At 47.8% G+C, this 21,295-nt stretch overlaps 1 protein-coding gene across 13 annotated transcripts in view; it reads right to left on the reverse strand.

The window, feature by feature from the left end:
- The window catches only part of KAZN (kazrin, periplakin interacting protein), a 236,425-nt gene that overhangs the window by 65,693 nt on the left and 149,437 nt on the right, over nt 1-21,295 (reverse strand). Inside the window, exon 1 of one of the 13 annotated variants that reach the window (XM_025198107.1) lies at nt 10,421-10,541. The exons of the other annotated variants lie outside the window; for them this stretch is intronic. The gene's annotated coding sequence lies outside the window, so the exon portion shown is untranslated. Of the gene's footprint in view, nt 1-10,420; nt 10,542-21,295 lie in introns of those variants that run through there. 13 annotated transcript variants of the gene reach the window in all.

Genomic DNA, 21,295 nt, shown 5'->3' on the forward strand with positions numbered 1-21,295 from the left:
CCTGGTTTCGAAACCGCAAATGCATTTGGAAAGGAAAAACAGGGGTGTCCAAAATCCAAAATGAGATCTATATTCTTAATTATTTTATTCTAACACATACAGGCCCTGACCGGACCAGGAATCTTTTGTGGGAGTCATATCTGTAACATGCAAAAGGCAGGGTAAACTTCCACCTTGCACGCTAACAAAATCAGAGATGCATAAGCTTTCATAAGCAGCAGCTTGCTTCATCGGATGCTGTCTGATGAAGCATCTGGCCTAGCTGACTACATGCTATCTGATGAAGCAAGCTGCTACTTACAAAAGTGTATGCATCCAGATTTAGTTAATCTACAAGATACAAATCTACCCTGCCGTCGGCCTGACTCCAGACTAAGGCAAGTGACTACCTCTATGTGTAACAGGACACAGTCCCTATGCCTGAAGAGCTTATACTCGGAATAGGCAAGAGGTCAGAAGAAGTAGTGGCACCCTCTTTTTACGGATGGGACAAAGATTCGGTGACTTGAGCCAGATTCTGCAGCAGAGCCCAGCTTTGGTCCAATTCCTATCACTGCCCTCGCCTTGCTTGCGAGGAGTAAGTCTGATATATATATAAATATATGGGAGGCCTCCAATGTTATGAACTGTGTTCAGACCCACTCAGCCAGCAGCCCAGTAAATGCTAACAAGGACGGGGCTTGCCACACCTGCACGGCCCTGTTATAATCTCAAAGCCAAGGGACTTTTCAGAAGAATTTACGTTAGCTGTTGCAGAACTAGTCTGTCCAGTTCAACCAGTAAAAATCCATTCACCAATCCTTTGCTCACAGTCCTTTGTCTAGCGGCCACCAAAAAGAGCAGAAACACACAGTGGTGCCTGTACATCTTGCAATTAGCTACGCATTTCAAATGGGGTTTTTTTTAAATGTATACATAGACATAACTATTCTCCAACCATTTGGGTTGGTCTAATAAAAGATATCAAATTCACCCAAGGAACCTTGTCTGCCTATGTCCTTAGACCAACACGGCTACAACCTAAAACCCTGCTACATACTTTCAGAACCCTACTAAATCACAAGCTCTTTATATTTTATATGTGACAAAAAATTGGGAGACCGTGATTAATACATTAAACTGGAGCCGGGAGGGTTCAAGCGTTCTAGAAATGACTCCTCGGCACTCGCATTTAATTCTTTTGAAAATGTTTTGAGAGGATTGAAGAAAATGGAGCCAGGGCAAAGAGGGAGAGACTGATGACCCTGGAGATGCCAGAGGTAGGGCAGCAGTGGCAGAATCAGGCCTCCTTGCTACCACCTCTTTCCCCGCTTGCTGTGGGAGCCCTCGGGAGGACAGGGCAGTTCAGCTCCATTCCTGTCCTTTGGACCAAGAGCCCCAAGCAGGAGGCTGTGGGTTTGGGTGACTGGCTCCAAAGGACAGGTGCCCGTGTCTCAAGAGACCTCACTACACAATCTCACCACATTCAAGCATGGACAACTCATCCAAGCCTCCTGCTTGGACCCTTATCCTATAGTTAAGTTTGTCCTTGTGGACATGCATTCATGGGCACAACCCAACCCCAGTGGATTCAGTTGCAAGGCCAGGGCTGAGTCTGTAACCTCACCTTATTTAACACTGACATGAAAGTACATACAGTCAGGATCCGAGTCCTGCTAGCTGCATTAACTCATGGAAGCTGCAATCGTTTCCTCTCTCCTTCCCTTTTGCTATAGGATGGGCACACATCTGATACCAGAATAAATGCAAACACAGTGGTAGTTTCCCTGCTATGGGAGGAATAAAATGACGTCTCTCTCGCTAGGTGCAATTTTCCCTAGGGAAAGTGTCAGGTGAAGTGCACAGAAGGGCAGGGTGCCTGCCCCCCTGTACATCTCATTTACTGGCAGGGATCCAGGGAATTTCTTTCTGGCTGATTCAGATTGCCTTGAGTTTTATAGCATTTGTCACCTTCACAAGATGACTAACTGATCCTAAGCTGCTGTCACTTCTTAAGCCAACACAATTTGGCATGCGTACCCCACGGGGCTTTCAAACTGACCTCGGTGGCATCTCCAGCACCGAGGGAATGGACTAGGTGACATGGGACCTGCGGGCACTGCCCAGCTTTGCAGAAGCCCTGCAGTAAGCCAGGGCTCATCAGCAGAGAAACGTAAGAGGAGCTTCTCTTTCCTACTGTGCATCACCAGGAGAAGGTAGTGGGTTGAGGTAGCAACTGGGCAACCTGGGGATGCTCATGGCTGCGCCGCAGACTTGCCACTTGGCTTAGGACAGGTCCATCAGGGCTGGATGTGGAGTTGAGCTATCAAAATACGTGGCCAGATTTTCGGAGCCCAGAACTTTGGGTGCTGGCATCTAAGCCACAAATCTCCCAGCAGAGGCTGCTGGCGCCAAACGCTTTTAGAGATTTTGCCCGAAACTTTGAAACTGGGTACTTGAACGCTGCGCAGCACTTTCAGCGGTACCAAGGACTGGGAATCGTACAGGAGCTCCCGGGAAGGTCAAGTTCCTGGCACCTCTGAGATGAATGGCTTACCGGGTCAGAGCCTCTGTTCACCCCCAGTTATGGGGCAGCAGTGGTTTTCTACCTTGTTTTTTATTTGTGGACCCTTCAAAATTTTTGAATGGAGGTACGGACCCCTTTGGAAATTTTGAGTGGAGGCGCAGACCCCCCTGAATTGTAAATGTGGGTATTCACATACTTTTGATTGATCGTAGTTGTCTTTTGTGAACCCCTTAGATGTAGTCTGTGAACCCCAGGTTGAAAACCACTGCTATAAAGACTCAACATAGGATTGTTATTATGGCACCAACTATGAGGATCACTACTGAGATAGAAAGCATGGATTTAAAGCCATTCCTGATCAGTGTTGCTTTCTATTTTTACAAGCTGCTAGACTTGTAGCTAAATGTTTCTCTCTGTTTATACAGGTTTTATTCTTGACAATTCATTTAGGTGAGAGAGTGAAACCAGGCTGGTAATTTTACTTTCTGCTCCTAGCAAGTGGTGCTTTGGACTCAGCATCAGCACTTGGCAGGATAATACCCTTGTGTTTGGGAGTCCATCACAAAAAGCAGGTTTTTAGACATGCACACATACCCCCATCCCCAAAAGTATTTTCTTTTCACATTAGGTTTTGTAACAGTCCCTGGCCTCCCCAGTGATTAGTCGCTTAATTTTGTGGCTTAAACTACACAATAATGTGCCCGTAACTCATCCTGACAAGACACACATGGGACAAAGACCTGGAATGAGGGATACAAGAAAATCATTATTACGGCAAGCTTGAAAGGAAATTAATTTCCTTAGCCCAATTAACACCTTCTGTAACCTTTGCTTCCTGGCTCTGCATTTCTTATTAAAGAAAGGCCAGCGCTGCACCAGTCCAGACTGAGCTGCGATTCACTTTGTTTCCAGCCCAGTTTGAGGGAGCTTTGGCCAGATGTTCTTCTCCAGATGTGTTAGGGTAACAAAAAAAAGCGAGAAATGTTATCTGTGCAAGGTGGAGGCAAACCGATGGCTGGACCGAAAGACAACCGAAAGTCAAGAGTCACTGCACAGCTTTCTTCGGAGCAGCTAACCACATCCTGAGTTTTTAGCCCAGGCAATGCAATGCAAACAGGTCGGATGCCTTTATAAAACAAAGCCTTAGGTGAAAGGCTCTTTCAAGAAGCAGCCTTGTTTCACCAAAGTCTCCATACTCCCTTTGTGCATGACACACAGGCTGAAAGGCCCAGCTCACCCAGACTGCAGAAATCCTACAGATTACAGGCCGTGTTCGCATCCCGCGGCGCCGCAGAATCGATCAAATTCTCTCTCTTCTCATCGTATCCTGAGGGCATGTGGCATTCGCTGGTTTTTTTGCTCACATCTGCCCCCCCTCCCCAACAGTCTGTGGCGCAAGTTTTAATTTTGTTGTACTTTCAGACATGAAATAGCCTTTTTGCTGTGATGTTTTCAAAGTTAATATAAAGGTTATTGTTCTAGCAAAATTGCTGGAGGCTGTTGATTTAAAAAAAAAAAAAAAAAAAGAAGAAAGCCAACAAAAACTCCTCGGACATGAACGCTTTCTATTTCTATTGCCGCATCCCAGCCAGCTGTGGAATCTGCTGCCGGGAGAGGAAAGAAGGAGAAAAATGATGGGGAGGGGAAGAAGAAAAGGAAGATTTTCCCACAACCTTTATGGATCTACAGAACTGCTGCAGCCGGCGTGGTGGTGGTGGTGTTGCTGTCTCCTCTCTCACCCCATGAATGGGCTTGGACCAATTGCCTTTTGGAGCGAGACGGCTCAGTCTTTGTGGCTTTAGTCCATGCCCTTCCTGCCGAGATGGCTATAAAAGGAACTGGTTAGCCAGTGGGGGGTTGACTGTATGCACACCCGTCTACTGGGGAAGGGGATGAGGCACCAAACTCTCAACACAGCAGCAGATAATGACTCCCGGTAACTCTCAACCGGATGCATCCAAAGTGGATGGACCCTCGATGGTGCTGGGAGATGAGCTGCACCGGCAATACCTGCAGATCCGCAGAGGCAGTCTGGAACAAGCTCCTAGTACCAGGGGGAGGTCTCCGCAGCCCGTCCCCGTGGGGAGGAGTGCCCTCACCGTCGAGCAAAGCTTCTCTTTGTTTCTGAGGAGCTGCGCTTCCCCCGAGCCAATACTTGACCCAGCACCCAGCGGGGAACTGCGGGGCAGCGGGTCCCTGTGGGATGGCAGGTGCATGCCGCTACTGTCAAAAGCAGCAAGAAAACAATGTTGGCAGCACAGACCTGTGGCAGCGGCGTGCTTCTACTTTGTCCTTGGAAATGCAAATTGCTGCAGCTCTCACGCCCCGTGGCCTGACACGGTTCCACTAGCAGCAGCTTTAAGTACACTGCAAACAGCATGGAGAGCCCTTGACTCACGTGCAAGTACTGTGTGTACAGCGCGTGCTTTAGGAACAGCTGCTGCTCAAGAGTGGGGGAGCCGAGATGACTTTCCTGTGCTGACCCGTGCAGTTTAGCACGAACACATAAACATCTTGCCAGGGAGCACAGTTGGGCTTTAAACCATCGGGCTACGGAGCATTTACAAGCAAGAGCGGAGAGGACTGAGGGATGATCCCGAGAACGGCCCACAAACCCACAGCGTCTGCATCTCTTCAGCATCAACCGCAGTATCCAAAGGAAGAGCTGCAAACACCATTAGGACTTGCTGTGCTACGCACATCCGCTCCCCTTTAGTCTGCCAAAACTAGTCCCCTAACTCGACCTCGCAAGTGAGCAGTCACAGCCAGCCTTGCCTCCTCTAAGCATCAGCTAAAGCTAGAGATTTCACAGGATGGTTTGGGGAAGAAACCCCAACCTCTCTTTACCCTTCCTTCAACGCTTCTCTGCCCAAGACAAGAAACAGAGATGCAAAACAAATGACTGCCACCCCACCTCGGCTTTGCCGTTTCCGTCCAGGTCTCCCCAAACTATTTCCCCTATAGATCTGAGCGAGCAGTTGCACAAACCCTAAGTCAGCAAATCACCTGCTATATTATTTGGATTTTATCTGAAGACACAACAGGCAGCTTTGTATCTCAAGGCCTCAAAATAATGGTGACCGTAGCAATACCGCTACCATTTTAGCAATCGTGCTTGCTGTTGTATGAATAAAAACCAAACTAGCCAGGAGGTCTCTTCGCCTTGACCTGAGAGAGGTGATAACTTCAAACACATGCTACTATAAACTCACATATGTCCATTCAATGAAGTTACGGGGATTTTACGCCATCTGAGAACATGACCCTTGTACAGCGGAGGAACAGGAGATCAGCCCGGCGGTTGTGAAGCTGCGGTATTGCAATTAGTCCGAAGTTCCCGCACATCGAGAATCCCTAGAAGGCTTTCTGTTTTGTTACTGATTTACAAATCAGATGATAACATAATACCACCTTCATTTTCCATAACAAAGCATGTGGAGGATAAATGACTTGCCCAAAGCCAAAGTGTAATTTCACTGTTGGGGGTCAGTACCAAACCCAAGAGCCCCAAATCCCAGGCTCTGCTCCAACCAACAATCTCCACCCCAGCACAAATGCGATTTGGGAAACAAGAGGTTGAGTTGTGCTACGTTTTTGCAAATATTCTGCTTAATTGCTCCTGGGAAATCAGAGTATAGAGATGCTTTTCCCCTAACGAATGCCTGTGTGTTAATTTGTTACGATTGTCAAGTAGCTTCCACCTAGTGTGAAATTGCAAACTTTGACATTTAGGATCAGGTGGGCAATAAAAACAAATGCTTTAAGACTTGTAACAGCCCTTTTCCCCTCCCAACCTATGTGAAGCGTTACAGAATAGCACCCCCTCTCCCAATAACACGGGTTATTAGGGGCTATGAACCTGGTGATTACCCCTTTTGAAATGGAAAGATTTATTTTAGCACAGCGTACTTCAGGTTAAGGCAACCTTTTTCCAAGCTGGTGTGCAAGGAACAGGGGAGTGCAAGACCAAACTGATTAGTTACTGCCTGTGTGCCATTATGACTAAATCTAATGGTTTTCACCTAAATACTTATTCAACTTATGCAGCTCCAAAAATGAGCCTGGCTAGGATTTTTTATTAGCAGATGCTCTACTGCAAACTCACCATTTCTTTAGGGTATAAAGAACAACATAATGATAAGGTATAAAACATATGGCATAATAGCTACCATTCTCATGTGTTAAAATAGCTTCCTAAATAACAGTGACTTTACCTAGCCCTCCCTCCCCTTCAACTAGCTGTACATAATATGTTTCAATTACCTCAGACATCCTATGCTGATCTGATTACAACAAGCAACGGGGAGGAAAGAGATTTACTCATATAGGGACTTACGCATCGGGGAGGAGGTTTTTACTCCTAATTGTTTACCAGGGAAAAAAACACACATAGTAAAGCATGGGTGATTCAGGAAGATGATGATAATGATCAGGAAAAAAAACCAAGGAGACCTTTCCATGACAGATTGGGAAAGCATTACGTGGAGGAGAAGCTGAAGAGGGAAGCAGGCGTGCACATGAGAGAGGCACAGTGAGAAAGAGGAAGTTTATGCATTGCAAAGTTGAAAGAGGAACAAGTAGCTTCTCCGTTCTTAGTACAAAATATTTTGGAGAGACTCATAGGGGCTGCCTAGCACAAGTCCAAACACAAGTCAAGGGAGCTTGTGCTTCTAAATCACTTCGGTGCTTTCAAAAATCTTCCCGTCAGGTTTCTACGTGGTAAGAAAAGACAGGTGTGAGCTGAATGGTCTGCTTGGGAGCTCCTCCCAATGCCAGGGACTCACAGACAGAGGGGTAGGTGGGGAGGACAGAGGGGTAGGTGGGGAGCTGCGTTTCAAAGACCACAATGCTGCTGTCCCAGAGAGACGCATGACATGACCGTGGAACAATTTACATCAGGTTTTCCCAGTCGTAAAATTTTCTCTCTCCTGTAAGGGGTGAACACGTGAGCAGCTCTCCCAAGCTGGCGGCCTGCAGGAAGCATTATTACAACGCCTGCCGGCAAAGTGTGAGAGGCAGGGCCGGATTAACCTGTTAGCAGGTCCTAGGTAGACAAACTCGTGGGCCCCTACTTAATACTGTGTATTTATATGACTTTTTTTTCACCCAGTAATAATATGTAAAATAAGCACAACTGGACCCCTTCTTCACTTAGGGCCCTAGGCATGTGCCTAGGTTGCCTACACATTAATCCGTCCCTGGTGAGAGGGAGGATGGGAAGTTTCCATTGAGAAAAAGGTTACCCCCGGATTAAACTAATTAGAGGACGCAGCACAACTTAGGCTGGCGCACGGTTACTTCTCACTGGCTGAACAGTAGCTGTATTGTGGCGGGAAGTGACTTCACTCAATGTAATGCTGTGCATCAAGTGTCCACTCTACTTTTACTATGGGCAAAATCAATGCACTCTGTAGGAAGCAGTTGTCTTCCCCCCCAGCATCCATACACTGACTTCCTGCGCTGTTTTATCACGCAGGGCCTTGCTAAGACTGTGGCTCCTCTCTCCTGTTTTCTCACCTGTTCCTAGATTTGATTTTTGCTGCTGTCTAGATCTTCCCCTTTGTTGCCTGCTGAAAGAGCAGCTCCGATGCACGGCCCGGGGAAGTGTATGCCGAATGCCCGCGGTGCTCTCGGTGGGAGAGTTTGCTGCATGGATCACATCCCAATCCCTGCGCTCCAAGCTAACACAGGGTGAGGTTTTGGATGGTGGGGCCAGCACGAAATGACTACTTGACCCTCTTGTGTTCACAGCTTTTACTGCTTAATTGCTGCCTTCAGAATTGGCTGCTGCAGCCTCGGCTCTGGAGCAGAGCTGACCTGCCAAAATACCAGTCCGGCGGGAGCAAATATGTCCAGTTGCTAGTGGGGAATCGCATTACAGTACCTGGGGCGCTGTGCTTGGTGCTCATTCTAGCAATCCAGGCCGAGTGTTCGAGGAGTGGTGGTCACAATCAGGCACGTCCCGCTCTGGGAACCCCCGGGGGTGAGCTGGCCACCGGAGACAAGCCAAGCCTACAGCACAGCAAAAGCTGATGGCTTTTGACATAGCATTACATTTTTTTCCCCACCTACCTGTTGTCTTTAGATGTTGCTCCTGGGTGCTAGCTTGGTAAGCAGGCTGCTCCATTTGCTGCAGAAGCTGAAGCGAATGCATGCTTGAGTGCATTTACTTTTGATTTATTGCTGCTATGTGCAATATGGCTAGCTTTTGTTACCCGAAACAAAAATCAATACAGATCAACTAAAACCTCTGTGCTTGTGTTTATGATTTTCCATTCTAATGCTTTAGCAATCCAAACTGCAGGCTTAAATAAGAATTCAGTTAATCGCTTGTCTGAATGTGCTCCTCTGATTTGAACGTACAGTCATTAATATCTTTGGGAAAACTGGTCGATGCCGCCTTTCCTAAGCAAAGTCGTAACTATTCAGAGCTTCCAAATTTGCTTTAAAACCCCAATTTACATTCTTAAATAGAGATGTTTTCAAGTAGTCTGAGGGGTCAGATTTGACCTATGCAAGAACTGTTATTTTGCGGGTGAATGCATCCTCCAGATTTAAACAGCTATTTTGTCCGTGCGCCCTTGTTCAGTCCCACTGTGCCTTACAAATATGCTTAAAGTTAAGCCTGTGTTTAATAAATAGCTCTTATATTGGTACTGCCACCATTATGTCTCAATTCACCAAGCCAGTTGAGCATATATTAGGAATTAAGCATGAACTTAAATACTTTGCTGTACAGAGACGGGATCATTTGTATGCTTTGGAGTTAAGCACATGCTTAAAAGCTGGTGCTGCACTGGGCTCTGCAATAGCCTCTCTCCTTACCAGCATGGAAAATGCAGCCCCGCAAAAAAAGGAAAATAAAATTTACCACAAAGCCAAAAAAATAAAAAGGGGAAAAAAAGTTAGCCCAATTAAGTTCTTTATGATGCCAATGGATTAAATTAAATCATCCGTATGCAATTAATTTAATTAAAGCTAAAACACAATATTATTGATGACATGGTGGAAGCGCACAAAACACAATCCTCATTGCTTCCATATGCTTTTCCCCGCTGATGGAGAGAGAATGCTTTTCATTCTTGTGGCACTCGGGGGTTATGAAGTTTTCCCCGCTAATAAATACTCCAAAAAATCCCACAGGCAGCTATTAAATATCCTCTTCATATGTAAATAATGACTTTCCAAGTCATCAGCTCCAGCACTAGAATTCCCAGAGTCCTCCCATTATGTACAGTAAGCACATTCACGTCAGGCGCTACCCAAACTACTCTTGATTAGACTCGGAGGGTTTTGCCTCAATCATTTTGCTCCCTTGGAACAAATGCTTTGTGTACATTATTTACTTAATGCTTTTCTCCACGCTGGTTCCTTCTGTGTTAGGCCCGGGAGAAGCCGACTCCCACCCCCGGCTTTGGCAGAATTGCATTCTATGATGATTAATCTAACAACTTGACATAGCCGGTTACTTCGCTGTGAGCAACCAGCATTTGAGAGGAGAGGGGCAAATGCAGCAACATCCATTTGTACAGCCCATTGGGACCCATAAGCCTGATGTCTAAGAGAGATCCAATTCTTAACCTGACTGATGGGAAGAAGGTGACTAGGTTTAAATTGGAGAGATGCCAAGCAACCCGTTAGACAATCTTCTTTCATACGGACCGCTGCAAGGTCGAATCAGGCCCCGATCCATACATTTAATCTGAATGCACATGAGACTCAGAGGGAATATGCATAATGCACGTTTCAGTGTTTTACTCCATCGGGCTCCCAGTGAAGTTGATCACACAGGCTATTCCCTTTCTGAGGAACAGATATCTTACGTGCACACAAGCTTCTATGAATTTCTGCAATGCATCTGATAGCTAAACTAACTGCATCCCTATAGATTAATTCCTATGTAAATAAGTTTACCTCTGTGGATATCTGCCAGTCTCCATAGGTTCTCATGTAGTCACCGTCGCTGTAGCCAAGGAGCACTTCACAGGCATTTATCCTCACGGGATCCATGAGTCAGGGCAAGGCTGCCCTCTCTTTTGTAGAGATGGGCAACTGGGGCACAGCGGTCAGTGACTGCGCTAGAGACAGATTCAAGGCCTTAATCATAAAACCAACCTTCTTCCATACCTAACAACAGAGGTCACAGGTCTAGTCCAAAGTTTCATGAAAAGCCTCTGAGAAAGCAAATACTCTTTCAAATGCTTTAGGAAACAGCTTTCAACTCTAAATTGCCTAGAGGTCCCAGGCGAAGTATTTGCTCACGCCGAGTGCCCACTTACAGAGCTGCAGGTCCAGCAGCTGAGACGCGGTCCTGCCCGGGATGCTGGTGGCTGGCAGGTGAAGTCAGCCAGTTACAGTAAAAGCCGACCGATTGTTTGTGGGGTTGGATCTGTGCAGCAGGAGGGGGATTGCTGCCCCCCGGACTGCAGAAATCAAGAGGTAGCAGTCTGGGAACAGGGAGAGCTGACCGAGCTCTGCGTCACCCTCCCACGCTATGTTGGTTTCAGGGGTGGCACCGTTATCGTTTTCTTTTCCTCCTCTACCGTTCACGTGCGCTCGCTCACACACTGTGGCCTGATTACTGATGCAGAACAAACAGTCCAAAACACCTATTAAAAAGCCACGGGCAGACCCTGAAGGGTTCCTGCAGACTAACTCCTTATCAGATATTTCCGAATCTCTTTGTCTTCAGAATCAAGTGAAAGGTCTCAGGAGATCTCCATGCACGGTCTTCCATTACTATTTTACCAGCAATATTTCCAACTAGCTACTAATATACAAAAAAAAAAAATGCTAGTCTTATATCATTTCCACTTCCAGATCCCAGAGGCTAACCAAAAGGGCTTGTAGTAAAAGACCATGGGGCCCACGCAACACTTTACAGTGTTCAGCAGTGACAATATAAACTCTGGAGAATGAACACTGTATTTGGAGATCTTCCTACATGTCTAAGCTGTGTTGGTCTTGGCCCCTGATGGGAGTGTGCTCATTATGCACTTGTGCTGCAAGGTGTCCCATCTTGACCATGGACCAGGCCTGATAAACCTGTATGGAAGGAACAACTCTTCCTTCCACAACAGCAAAGGCAACAGAGACTGTCGTGTGCTGGGTTATCAGCATCCTGTTACATTTCTACAGAAGATCGGGATCCTGTCTGATAAATTCTTCGTTAAAACTTTGCAAATGGAATGGAAACGTATTGCAAATGCACGGCTTGGACTTCCCCGGAACAGGCTCCCAACCATTTAAATAAAGTAGTGGTTGACAAAGCGCAAATTCTCCCTGCTGGAAGGCAGCAAGGACCCTCCTTAGACCTGCCTGATACTTCTGGACAGTCTGTGGTGTGATCAGACAGAAAGAACAGGTTAAAGTTTGGACTTTCAAGGAGGCCAACGGGACATGATCATTTAATTGCACAGCTTAAAATGCAGGAGTGCTGCGGTCCCTTTTCTGGAGCTAAGCATATCGGCTAGAGAGAAAACCTAGAGACTGGAGGCAGCTACTGGGGAGAAGTGCTAATGAAAGAAGGAACAGAGCACAAGAAAGAGGGGGGAAACCCCCCCAGTGTCCACCCTTGCATGCTTTTCAACTGTGTCAGCTGAAGCCATGCTGGCATTTGCTCTACGACTCTACGTGCTAGAGTTGCCAGGCACAGAGAAGTCTAGGGAATGCCACAGATCTTCTCCAGCCTCAAAAGTCAACCTGGGATTTTTAAACAGACGGACCCTGCTTGCACTGCCACAGGCTGCAGAGAGCTGATGTCTTAATTGACCTCTTCCTCCTCGCCCCAGGGCTGGATGGGAAGACTGTATCGGGTCTGTGCGTGGGGTCCTCCAGGAAACCCAAACCTCATGGCTCAAAAGCAGCCTCTTGCACCACATCTGTGGCTGGCTCCGAGTTAAATTTAGCTCGCTGGGCCTGCTGTGTTTGCCCGTGGTTTCTCGGTCTCAGATTCCCTTCCTACCCTTCTTGCTGTGTCTAGCCACCACAGCCCAGCATTTCCGCTGGCAGCAACAGCACTTGAAGAACTGCCTGCCTTGTCGGCATCGGCAGCATCTGAGCCGTTGGCTTGGCTCTTGTGGCTGGACTCAGTGCTCCGGTCTGGAGGACAAAGCTCTCAGGCTGACAAGTGCTGCCTCTGTGCTTTGAAGCCTGGAAGAAAGGGAAAGAAGGAAGAGATAGGGAACAAGAGAGGGAACATGAGACATAAGTAAAGCAAAAGGTCATGACCGATTGTTTGGAGCAGAGCCACAGGCCCTACCTGCCTCTGCAGCTCCTCAAATGCATTTCTCTCCCGGGTCGGGTATCCAGGTTGTAGCCGTATGGGTCTAGAGGAAAAGGCAATCAGGACTTGTAGTAGAGGCGCTCTCTTTTATTAGACCAACATTTTTTTGCAAAAATCTTGTTGCTCTAATAAAAGACATCATCTCTACTGCGAGTCCTGATGGCCTTTCTCTCGTGGGTTCTTTTGCCTACACGAGCCCGCTTTTACAGGGCACCAACAACCGTGTGCTGCACACTTTCCAGGACCTCTTTTCACTACCAGACCTTGCTCGGCCGCTGAAACGCACCACTCAACTGTCTGCCAGATATATCATTTTAAAAAATGCCAACTGGCTTTCAGTTCCCTCGGGTCCCAAGGAAAAGAGCTCCAAGCGCTCTTCAAAGGATAAGCGGATACCAGCATGTACATGCGTGGGGGCAGCAGTTCCACAGATGTGAACACGACTCCTCTGAGAGCAGGCCCCGTGGCTTGGTCCCATGTGTGAGACTACCTGGAGACGGGCCAAAAAGGTGAAGTTCGGATCTGAACTGGGTTCGGGTTCAAGATGGACTCGTGGCTACAGGTGCACAGAGAGCAGCACCAGGACCCGACGGTCTGGTTCATGACATTTCAGAGGCAACCCCGGCGACACAACAGGCCATCACCACTTTGGGCTTGCCTTGGCCCTAAAACCAGAAGAGGGTGGTTGGGAGGGTGCAATCTGGAGCCTGCGGATCGATATCCCACTACTCAAGGTTGTTCATAGTGGAGGCTGTGATTTCAGCTCATCTTGGAAACTAGCTGCTGCTATTCTGCATTCGCAACCATTTTAATTTCCACCTGAATAACCTACCATGCATTAATTTATATCACACTGGGAGAAAGTACTCACCAAGATAGGAGACGCTCACAACGCCAGGCTGCTAACGCCCGAGGAACAAGGCAAAGACTTGGTTGAAGCTTCGGGGCAAACAACGAATATTCGGCCCTTCAATTAAATTAAAAAATAAACGGGCTCGCCAGGCTTCTCCCATGCTGTGCTTCCTTGTATAAATGCTGTAAACTAAGAGATGTATTCTAAATAATTTCTTATGCAAATACACGCCTGAAAACAAAAGCAATCAATCCTGCTAGCGAGCGCTAAAGGAAATGAGTGACTGACTGCAGCTCTGGTCCCAAACCATTTCTTACATACCTTAAAGTAAACCACTTTACCCAGCCTGCGAAACCGTCTGTCGAAAACTCAACCCTGATTATTTATCAAATTAGATCCCAAGTGTTTGTAACTGGGAGGCGAGCCCTTTTCCATGTCACCCAACAGCCATACTCTTTGCGTTCCCACCTATCATCGTGGGAAAGCAAAACCAAACAGGAGCAAGAGAGCTAAGCGTGAACATGACACTAATGATTTGCGCAGTAAACATGTGATTCATGGCTTTGCAGATGCCTCGATTATGCCAGCTGGTAACCGGAGAGACTGCACTGCCTCGGCCACCTGCGTGCTCTTCCGTTACAAATCAGATGAAAAAAGCAGATTCCAAAATACAGGCTCCCAAACCTGCAGGGACTTTCTCCCTGTCGGGGGGCGCTAAAGAAATCTAGAGAGAATCCAGGCAATTCAGGGGAGTAAAATCAAGAGCTCAAAGACTTCTCTTTCAATAGATGTGTGGGTTTGGTTTCACTAAGCCTGTTGCCCATTAAAAGGCAGGCGCTCCTCTCTCCAACTAGAGTTCCACATAGTAGCACGTACTTCTCACTAGGGGCGTGCGAAGCAGGCCCTATTCAATTCGGATTCAGCCCGAATCAGGGACAGTGATTTGATTCGTTGATTCGGATCGCCGTCCCCGATTCGATTCACCAAATCTGAATCTGAAGATTTGACGCTGATTCAGAGAATCAGCAATTTGGACACAGGCACAGCTTTAAATGATTTTTTCTACGCACCCCTGCCAAATCGAATCGGGGACCGAAGCTTCGCACAGCCCTATTTCTCACCTCTAAAACTCAAGCCCTGTGTGAATTAAGATGCACACCCAAAATCAGATGAACGCCTGTTCACCAAAGCACCCCAAGGGATGACAAGGTCCAACGGTCACAAACTCCTCTAGGACCGTTTCAGGCTGGACATAAGGAAAAACTTCTTTACTGTCTGATCCTCCAAGGCCTGGAACAGGCTCCCCACCATAAGGCGGTGCAAGCACCTACACCAGACATTTTCAAGAAACATCTGGATGCTTACCTTGCTGGGATCCTTTGACCCCAGCTGATTTACTGCCCCTTGGGCAGGGGGCTGGACCCGATGATCTTGTGAGGTCCCTTCGAGCCCTAATGCCTATCAAATCTAAGCATCTATGAGATGGAGACAGCCAAAATCATTGGCCAGCTCTTAAAACGTGGATGGACAGTCCCATTCCTGCAAATTTTTATTCACAGGCAAGTCCGGCAGTGAAGTACTTCGGTTTTTCCATTTGTAATGCAGGGGTAATGCTGCTAACCTCCTCTGTGGAGCACATTAAGCTTTCTAGATGAGAACGCCATGGAGCGGCTAAGGACTATTATTACCGAACACCTCAGTCAAACTGGGCTTACCCCAAAGACTTGCTGTATTTCCACGTCCTTTTGTGGTTAACAGTCTGTGGCAAAGAAAAACGTTTTTAAAAACTTTCTCAAGGATAATGAGACGCACTTATAAAAAGTTTAAGTTACATTTGTACTCTTTGAGGCTCAAGGCAACAAAAGACTCGTAATGAATTTAATTAAATAGCTAGTACCCTATAGCAACAACCTGCTCTAATTAGCAGCAGTCTTCAGGGTCCTTAAAGATTTATGGAAAACACTTCATCTCTAGCCAAAAAAAAAAAGGAAAAATTCTTAGAAGTACTGTTAGAAGAACACTGTATAAAATGTCTCGGCAGGTTTAATACTCAGCAAATACTATACTGATTCCTGGGAGCCTGGGGTGCTTTTAAGCAGTTACCGTCTTGAAGTCCAAGGATGATAGGAGTCAAAGCTCCCAGCTCTGCCTTAGGTTCGCTGCACGTCTCAGTTTCTTCCTCGGGAAATGGGGCTAACACCTATGTCACAGCAGGGCTTGGGAGGCTGAGACTACTAACATTTTCAAAAAGGGAGTAGTGATTCTGGATGCCCAAGCTACAGCAAGTTAAAAGGGGTCTGGCCTTTCAGATAGGGGAGTACTCGACGCATTTTGTGAGGAGGAATCAAGCTCTTTCAAGGCATCCCAACACGAGCGCCTGGAATCCTAGTCATTTTTTTTTAAAACCAGCATATTTGTAAAGTGCTTTAAGAGCCTTAACTGAAACGTGGTGTATAAATTCAAGGCCCCCAAGTACTTCTGCCAGACTAGTCACCCGGCCAAGACAAACACTCCCTCTGCACAATAAGGCAAGGACTTTTTCGAGTGGGAACATGCAAGCGATAACCCCTGAGGATGTTGAACAAGTGGGGGAGTGCTTGCTTTCGATAAATGCTCTCTGGTCAGTTGATCCAGGTGACTTCATTTCCAGCACCAGGTATTTAAGGGCAGAAGGGGCCCGTTCCGTTATCCAGCCTGACTCTTGCACGCCGCAGGCTGGAGGATTTCACGAGGGATACTTGACAGAGGCCACGCACACCGAATAGGAACAGCAGAGCAAGGTTTCGAACTCAGGTCCTGCCCAAGACCCCGCACTGCTCCCTGCTGTCAAAATCCAAAATGTAGCACCTCGGATAGGACACAACCAGCCTGGGGCCTGGGTCACCTTCCTACAGGAAAATCCCAGGCACTTAAGAGAAGATGTACTCCACCTGAGATAAAAGCAGGTCATAGCCGATCCCGCTGACTCCCAATGGCAGACCTGTTAGGACCACGGCAAGCAAGCGGGAAGCAAGCAACACAGACAGAGGTAGGAAGGTATCAGAAGGCAACTTCCCCACATCAGTATTTATGTCCGCCCATGGCTCCTAGCTGATGTCTTAGGGCTCAGTCTTCTGTCCAGCAAAATACAAGGCGCTCTTCAGGGGAGATGGTCAGGCCTGGGTCTTTTCCTAGCTCCACGTACTGGTCACAAGTAAGAGGCTGTACTCTTTAGCACCGCTGTGCTGGGAGCTGTACAAACAAGCAGTAAGGGACAGTCCTAACACCCAGAAGATTACGATCTCAATAGGGCAACAGGGTAGGACGGAAAACACGGACACAGAGCCAGGTGAAGTGACTGGCCATTTAAGATGAGAGCTGGGAACGGTACCCAGGCCTCCTTTGTCCCAGTGCCCCTGGCATTAGACCCCTTTTGCTGCCACAGAAGATTTATGCCAGGATCATGGGGGCTCCATGGGCTTGCCTCTGGACTTTCCCCCATTTCCCCAGAGCACGGGAATCTATTGTGCTGCCACGCCGGGGTGTGCACGCACAATGCGTGCCCAGTCCTTTGGGGCAGTACATTGAGCAGGAGGGAGGCTGGAACATCCTCTGAGGAGTACTGTCAGCACCCCACTCCAGCTGGCACCACAGCAAGGCCTCCATGCCCAGCGACTGCCGGGAAGGGGACAAAATCATTTGCAAGGCCAGGCGCAGCACCTTGTTGCAAACGGGGCTGTTAGCACGCAAGTACATATTGCAATAGCAGCGGTTTTGTTAAACCCACAAACCGAGAGCATTTCAGTCTGGAGGCAATGTAGGAGTGTGTCTTATACTCTACCAGCTGGCATCCAACCAGTCTCCCTGATGGCTTCCCACACTTTGGCAGCCTTCCCCGTCTGTGATGGCATCCGACAGCCATGCTGGCCACCACAGTCGAGAGCAAGGGTGAAGTGATGGGGCGAGTCAAAAGCCAGAATATGTTTTACTCTTCCTTGACCCTTTCCCCACTGAGGGGTTTTATTTTTCCCCATTTTCTCTTTTACTTTAGGGTTATTCTTGCATTTTCCACTGAGCTCAAATGAGGCCTTAATTGCACATTTTATGGAGGCTTCAGGCATCTGACACAGCAAGTCATCTCACCGGGAAATGAGCTAATAAAGATTCCCTTTTGAAAAGGAGTAGGGGAAGAAAAGCACTTGAGTGGGAGAATTACTGAGCAGGGATGGCGCTGAGTGCAAACAGCTGCTGGAGAAACTTGGAAGCAATGGCAGAGCTCAGGGTCTATTTTAAAAGGTCAGGGACCCTCTTTAGGTTCATGCGATTGGGGGGCAGTGGTCCAAAGGGTCCAGGTAACACCCTGTTTCCAGTAAGGACCAGTGGATACAGTGTCCATATCAATTAAAAAACAAAAAAAACCCCTTTGGGTACAATTTTTAAGACATTCGTAAAACTTATAAGGCACAGAGTCATTTGAGCATCTTCACAGATTTTAACCTTAGGACTTGATGCAGAGGCTTCCTTTAGAGGATTCCCCAACCCTGGTCCCAAGGCAAGATGCACCACCCCCTTAAGCCTCTTCCAGATGAGGAAAATGGGAAACCGCAGGTCAGAGACTCACCAAGTCATGCCGAGGGTCAGCAGAGGTGTCGGGGACAGAGGGAAGCAACAGTAGAGGCCATAAATCTGACTGCGTCCCTGGGAGAAGAGGCATGGATGCTGGCACTGGTGAAATCAGGAGCAACTACAGTAGAGGTACTTCACAGTTACCCTGAGGTTCCCGAATGGACAAACGATGTGAGCTGATGAAGTACCAAGCCCAGGGGTCTGATATAGTGAGCAACATAGTTGTATTCCCCCTATCTGCAGTTATTCTGCCAACATCTCCCGTTCATCCTGAAGAGTCTCTGCTCCATATGGAAACCACATGAGCATTGCTGCGTTCAGCTTTTCACAGTAAGCTAGCCCTCTGGGTGTTTGACCCTATAAACACCGTCCCCTTTAAAGCTGGGCCAAATCCTGCTTTCCATTAAACTGGTACAATCTGAGGGACTAGCAGAGCAGCGCGGGAGTGCTGGGCGAGCCCCGCATCTGCTGTGCATCAAGACAGCTCTTGCTGACTTCAGCACCAATTTACTACAGCTGAGGATCCAGCCTCAGGACAGAAAACCGACTTGAATCCCGGCTAATTGTACTGGCACAGATTTTTGTTCTTCGCAAATTAATGAATACATTTTATAGGCTGAAGTGTTACAGTTGGTTTCCCCTAAAACAAATCTCTCTGTGCGCGAAGCTGAACAAACTGTGCTGGCCTAATCAATAATAAGAAAGTCCAAAGACAATTGCCCATTTGTTCTAGTGCCCATTGTAGAGTAAGAGTCACAAATTAATCCACTTTTTTTTTTTTAATCACTCCTTCCCCCCCTCAGAAAGTGATTAGCTCCTAAGCTTAAAAGATTTATCAGTCATTAGAGAACTTCATTCCAAACCCGATTAATAGGAAATTAATTGAAAGAGCACAAAAAAAAAAGAGGAGTTATGCAAAGATGAACAATTACAGCAGTGAATTTATGTCTCCTATCACCAGAGCATGCAGACATTTTTGGGGGAAGGCATCGGCCACTTAACTGTTTAGAGCTTTAGCTTCATGGAACAAAGTTGAGAGGATAAATGAGCAAATACAGATAGGTACAGCCTTAATGGGTTCCTTTTGTACCGTTAATCAGACGAGGTGTTTTGCCTTTTCACCAGTGAAGAGCGGGAGTTGGCATTGTAAATCATTTCAATGAATCCTAACTCATTCAATAAATCATTGCGATACTACACTGAAAGGCACCAGGATCCACCCATCTTCTGAGCAGGTAAGCAGCTTCCATAACGATCAACTTTGTCAGAGTCGAGAGATCAACCACATAATGCCTGGCCCAGCGGGGTGCAGCCACAACGCCGGGAGAGCCGTGCACTGGGATATGCGCAGATCACTGGATCTCGGGAGTGCCGGGGAAGGGACATGCTCAGCTTGCAGAAAACCCCGACAGCTGGGCACTGCTGGAGCATCAACCGCCCGTTGGCTGGTCTGTGGAGCACCATCGGCTTCCAGCATCTCGGGTCAGAGTCCGATGGCTGTACTACAGGTAGCACCTCGATGCCTGGCATGCTCGCTGGCAGAAGCAGGGGGCCCCCAACTCCAAATTCCCTCCCTGTCCTGAGAAGTCCTCCCTTCGAGGTCAGAGGTGAGGGGCAGTTCAAGGGGGTTTCTCCTATAAAGGACTGATTTGGGACTTGTTCAGCGGAGAAACAAAAGGCTTTGACATTCAGGTGTGCTCCCCCTGGCACCTTGCACAGTGCCAATAAAAGAAGCATTCACAAAGCTGCGAGACAGAAACCATTCAACAGCCCAGCCATAAAAACTTGGCAAGGATCTCAGGGCTAGACACCACCAGATAACCTGTTAAAAGGCACCACACAGAAACCGAGACTTCGATATGTTCACTCGATGCCTTTCCAAAGCACTAGTCGTAAAACAAAGGAAACCGCGGCAGAGAGATGGGGTGGAAAAAAAAGACAGACGCAAACCGCTGCAACACCCTGCAATAAAAACCTGGCACGAACCTCGAGGGCTGTCCCCCACGTGACGCCACGTTATGACGCTACTGCGTGGGAATGAGTCTGCGGGTATGTACCGGCCTTAAATCAGCCTGCCACAGCAATGGTGAACTGCGCCGGCTGGAAATCTGACTCCTTGCCCAAAAATGCACTCTCAGGCTCTAAACCCAAGTCAGATGGAGCCATAATGTTTTGGACGTACCTTAGCCCCAGCAATTATCCTCAAAGGCAGGTCAGAGCACCTAGCTAAGTTCATTTAGGTCAAGGACACTGGCCCAGAATTAAATCCCTTTCCTCCAAAGGGAAGGAGCGGGCCCCGTTCTTCCCTCCTCCATCTCTACCGATGGAGTAGGGAGGCGGGAACACGGCACTCCAGGTCCCTATGCACCATGGTGAGGTGCCCTGGGTCTTGTGCATGGCATCTCTGCTTGGCTGTCACTTGGCTCCTCATTCATTGCCCATGTTGTAAAGCCTGGCCCTGCATTTCTCCTCCTTGCAGTCCTGCCTGAATCGGCAGCCTGCACAGGGACGCAGGCCTAGCTCAGAACAACTGGCAAACAGGAAGGAAGCTCAGGACAGTGCCTTTTTCAGTAGAAAAATACCTATATCCTTGGTGCGTGGAGGCCAGTGCAAGAAACCTACAAAGCCCCTGGAGATGGGAGTGGAGAGGGCAGACACTCGGGGTGTGGGGCAAGGATTAAAAAACAACCCCCAGGATAAACATGGGTTGCATTTAGAAATTTGCACTGCTTCTTGGTTTTGGCAGTGACCCGTTTACCTATCACGAAGCTCCCCCTTTGCTTCTAAAAATAAATCCACATGCTACAGACTGCTTCGAGCCCTGGGTTTCATTGAAAAACAACAAATATGAATCATCAAGGAAGATCAGCTGCTGGAGCTTCCTGCTGGCACACTCTCCTCCTGCTTGCTATCTCACGCGCCACTTGTTTGTTCAGGAAGCCGTGGCCTCCCTTGGTGTCCCATTACTGCATGAAAGGTCCTGGGTGCAGAAGGCCAATCTCAGCCTGGCAGCAGGCTCAGGAAAGCTGCACACAAAGGAAACAGG

This window comes from Alligator sinensis, unplaced genomic scaffold (genome assembly GCF_000455745.1).
Source record: "Alligator sinensis unplaced genomic scaffold, ASM45574v1 scaffold569_1, whole genome shotgun sequence".
NCBI lineage: Eukaryota > Metazoa > Chordata > Crocodylia > Alligatoridae > Alligator > Alligator sinensis.